Source organism: Callionymus lyra, unplaced genomic scaffold, assembly GCF_982586985.1.
Source record: "Callionymus lyra unplaced genomic scaffold, fCalLyr1.hap1.1 HAP1_SCAFFOLD_77, whole genome shotgun sequence".
Classification (NCBI taxonomy): domain Eukaryota; kingdom Metazoa; phylum Chordata; class Actinopteri; order Syngnathiformes; family Callionymidae; genus Callionymus; species Callionymus lyra.
Window position 1 is genome coordinate 200,243 of NW_028258579.1, and position 4,699 is coordinate 204,941.

Below are 4,699 nucleotides of genomic sequence, written 5' to 3' on the forward strand. Positions count from 1 at the left end.
TCCTGCGGGGATGGAGAACCAGGGGGCCTGGGGAGCCTCCTCCTGCGGGCATAGAGAACCAGGGGGCCTGGGGAGCCTCCTCCTGCGGGGATGGGGAACCAGGGGGCCTGGGGAGCCTCCTCCTGCGGGGATGGAGAACCAGGGGCCTGGGGAGCCTCCTCCTGCGGGGATGGAGAACCAGGGGGCCTGGGGAGCCTCCTCCTGCGGTCATGGAGAACCAGGGGGCCTGGGGAGCCTCCTCCTGCGGGCATGGAGAACCAGGGGCCTGGGGAGCCTCCTCCTGCGGGGATGGAGAACCAGGGGGCCTGGGGAGCCTCCTCCTGCGGGGATTGAGAACCAGGGGGCCTGGGGAGCCTCCTCCTGCGGGCATGGAGAACCAGGGGGCCTGGGGAGCCTCCTCCTGCGGGGATGGAGAACCAGGGGCCTGGGGAGCCTCCTCCTGCGGGGATGGAGAACCAGGGGGCCTGGGGAGCCTCCTCCTGCGGGCATGGAGAACCAGGGGGCCTGGGGAGCCTCCTCCTGCGGGGATGGAGAACCAGGGGCCTGGGGAGCCTCCTCCTGCGGGGATGGAGAACCAGGGGGCCTGGGGAGCCTCCTCCTGCACCAGGGGGCCTGGGGAGCCTCCTCCTGCGGGGATGGGGAACCAGGGGGCCTGGGGAGCCTCCTCCTGCGGTGATGGGGAACCATGGGGCCTGGGGAGCCTCCTCCTGCGGGGATGGGGAACCAGGGGGCCTGGGGAGCCTCCTCCTGCGGTGATGGGGAACCATGGGGCCTGGGGAGCCTCCTCCTGCGGGGATGGAGAAGCAGGGGGCCTGGGGAGCCTCCTCCTGCGGGCATAGAGAACCAGGGGGCCTGGGGAGCCTCCTCCTGCGGGGATGGGGAACCAGGGGGCCTGGGGAGCCTCCTCCTGCGGTGATGGGGAACCATGGGGCCTGGGGAGCCTCCTCCTGCGGGGATGGGGAACCAGGGGGCCTGGGGAGCCTCCTCCTGCGGTGATGGGGAACCATGGGGCCTGGGGAGCCTCCTCCTGCGGGCATGGAGAACCAGGGGCCTGGGGAGCCTCCTCCTGCGGGGATGGAGAACCAGGGGCCTGGGGAGCCTCCTCCTGCGGGGATGGGGAACCAGGGGGCCTGGGGAGCCTCCTCCTGCGGGGATGGGGAACCAGGGGCCTGGGGAGCCTCCTCCTGCACCAGGGGGCCTGGGGAGCCTCCTCCTGCACCAGGGGGCCTGGGGAGCCTCCTCCTGCGGGGATGGGGAACCAGGGGGCCTGGGGAGCCTCCTCCTGCGGGGATGGGGAACCAGGGGCCTGGGGAACATTTTCAACACTTTGGGGCATTTCACAAGCGCTTCCCTCGCTTACGGCCACACCACCCTGAATGAGCCCGATCTCGTCTGATCTCGGAAGCCAAGCAGGGTCGGGCCCAGTTAGTACTTGGATGGGAGACCGCCTGGGAATACTGGGTGCTGTAAGCATTTTTTTTTGCCATTATTTGTGGGTAGAAAAGTGAGAAAAGTGACCTAAAATAGAACCGGGACTAGGCGGCAGTTCCCCCCACCAGGCGGCGGCATTTGGGGCATTATTTGTGGGTCAGAAAGTGAGAAAAGTGACCTAAAATAGAACCGGGACTAGGCGGCAGTTCCCCCCACCAGGCGGCGGCATTTGGGGCATTATTTGTGGGTCAGAAAGTGAGAAAAGTGACCTAAAATAGAACCGGGACTAGGCGGCAGTTCCCCCCACCAGGCGGCGGCATTTGGGGCATTATTTGTGGGTCAGAAAGTGAGAAAAGTGACCTAAAATAGAACCGGGACTATGCGGCAGTTCCCCCCACCAGGCGGCGGCATTTGGGGCATTATTTGTGGGTCAGAAAGTGAGAAAAGTGACCTAAAATAGAACCGGGACTAGGCGGCAGTTCCCCCCACCAGGCGGCGGCATTTGGGGCATTATTTGTGGGTCAGAAAGTGAGAAAAGTGACCTAAAATAGAACCGGGACTAGGCGGCAGTTCCCCCCACCAGGCGGCGGCATTTGGGGCATTATTTGTGGGTCAGAAAGTGAGAAAAGTGACCTAAAATAGAACCGGGACTAGGCGGCAGTTCCCCCCACCAGGCGGCGGCATTTGGGGCATTATTTGTGGGTCAGAAAGTGAGAAAAGTGACCTAAAATAGAACCGGGACTAGGCGGCAGTTCCCCCCTACAGGCGGCGGCATTTGGGGCATTATTTGTGGGTCAGAAAGTGAGAAAAGTGACCTAAAATAGAACCGGGACTAGGCGGCAGTTCCCCCCACCAGGCGGCGGCATTTGGGGCATTATTTGTGGGTCAGAAAGTGAGAAAAGTGACCTAAAATAGAACCGGGACTAGGCGGCAGTTCCCCCCACCAGGCGGCGGCATTTGGGGCATTATTTGTGGGTCAGAAAGTGAGAAAAGTGACCTAAAATAGAACCGGGACTAGGCGGCAGTTCCCCCCACCAGGCGGCGGCATTTGGGGCATTATTTGTGGGTCAGAAAGTGAGAAAAGTGACCTAAAATAGAACCGGGACTAGGCGGCAGTTCCCCCCACCAGGCGGCGGCATTTGGGGCATTATTTGTGGGTCAGAAAGTGAGAAAAGTGACCTAAAATAGAACCGGGACTAGGCGGCAGTTCCCCCCACCAGGCGGCGGCATTTGGGGCATTATTTGTGGGTCAGAAAGTGAGAAAAGTGACCTAAAATAGAACCGGGACTAGGCGGCAGTTCCCCCCACCAGGCGGCGGCATTTGGGGCATTATTTGTGGGTCAGAAAGTGAGAAAAGTGACCTAAAATAGAACCGGGACTAGGCGGCAGTTCCCCCACCAGGTGGCGGCATTTGGGGACCCGTAGTGTGGGCAGAAAACTCACCAAAGTGACTTAAAATAGAACCGGTGCAGGCGGCATGTTCCCCCACCAGATGGCGGCATTTGGGGACCCGTAGTGTGGGCAGAAAACTCACCAAAGTGACTTAAAATAGAACCGGTGCAGGCGGCATGTTCCCCCACCAGATGGCGGCATTTGGGGACCCGTAGTGTGGGTAGAAAACTCACCAAAGTGACTTAAAATAGAACCGGTGCAGGCGGCATGTTCCCCCACCAGATGGCGGCATTTGGGGACCCGTAGTGTGGGTAGAAAACTCACCAAAGTGACTTAAAATAGAACCGGTGCAGGCGGCATGTTCCCCCACCAGATGGCGGCATTTGGGGACCCGTAGTGTGGGCAGAAAACTCACCAAAGTGACTTAAAATAGAACCGGTGCAGGCGGCATGTTCCCCCACCAGATGGCGGCATTTGGGGAGCCGTAGTGTGGGCAGAAAACTCACCAAAGTGACTTAAAATAGAACCGGTGCAGGCGGCATGTTCCCCCACCAGATGGCGGCATTTGGGGACCCGTAGTGTGGGCAGAAAACTCACCAAAGTGACTTAAAATAGAACCGGTGCAGGCGGCATGTTCCCCCACCAGATGGCGGCATTTGGGGAGCCGTAGTGTGGGCAGAAAACTCACCAAAGTGACTTAAAATAGAACCGGTGCAGGCGGCATGTTCCCCCACCAGATGGCGGCATTTGGGGACCCGTAGTGTGGGCAGAAAACTCACCAAAGTGACTTAAAATAGAACCGGTGCAGGCGGCATGTTCCCCCACCAGATGGCGGCATTTGGGGACCTGCAGTGTGGGTAGAAAACTCACCAAAGTGTCCTAAAATAGAACCGGGACCAGGGGGCCTCTTCCCCCACCAGGTGGCGGGCTTGGGGGGCTTGGTTTCCGGGTAGAAAACTCACCAAAGTGTCCTAAAATAGAACCGGGACCAGTGGGCATGCTCCCCCACCAGGCGGCGGGCTTGGGGGGCTTGGTTTGCGGGTAGAAAACTCACCAAAGTGTCCTAAAATAGAACCAGGACCAGGGGGCATGTTCCCCCACCAGGCGGCGGGCTTGGGGGGCTTGGTTTGCGGGTAGAAAACTCACCAAAGTGTCCTAAAATAGAACCGGGACCAGGGGGCCTCTTCCCCCACCAGGCGGCGGGCTTGGGGGGCTTGGTTTGCGGGTAGAAAACTCACCAAAGTGACCTAAAATAGAACCGGGCTAGGCGGCATGTTCCCCCACCAGGCGGCGGGCTTGGGGGGCTTGGTTTGCGGGTAGAAAACTCACCAAAGTGTCCTAAAATAGAACCGGGACCAGGGGGCATGTTCCCCCACCAGGCGGCGGGCTTGGGGGGCTTGGTTTGCGGGTAGAAAACTCACCAAAGTGTCCTAAAATAGAACCGGGACCAGGGGGCATCTTCCCCCACCAGGCGGCGGGCTTGGGGGGCTTGGTTTGCGGGTAGAAAACTCACCAAAGTGTCCTAAAATAGAACCGGGACCAGGGGGCCTCTTCCCCCACCAGGCGGCGGGCTTGGGGGGCTTGGTTTGCGGGTAGAAAACTCACCAAAGTGACCTAAAATAGAACCGGGCCAGGCGGCATGCTCCCCCACCAGGCGGCGGGCTTGGGGGGCTTGGTTTGCGGGTAGAAAACTCACCAAAGTATCGGCAAAATAGAACCAGGGAAGGGGGGGATGTCGGTCACAAGGTGCCCGAGTCAGAGAACCAGGAAAACGGACATAAATCCAGAAAACCTCGGTGTCTGACTGCTCCTCAAAAAGTGGTCTTTTTGATGTCACGAGCGCAACCACCTAGAGGTTAATGGGGAGGGATGGTGT

The 4,699-nt window shown here is 60.1% G+C and overlaps 1 non-coding gene across 1 annotated transcript; it reads left to right on the plus strand.

Annotated features, from left to right (window-relative positions):
- Window positions 1-1,354: 1,354 nt before the first annotated feature.
- Window positions 1,355-1,473, plus strand: LOC148058508 (5S ribosomal RNA). The gene has a single exon (XR_015709801.1). It is a non-coding gene; the product is annotated as a 5S ribosomal RNA (ribosomal RNA).
- The last annotated feature ends 3,226 nt before the right edge of the window (window positions 1,474-4,699 follow it).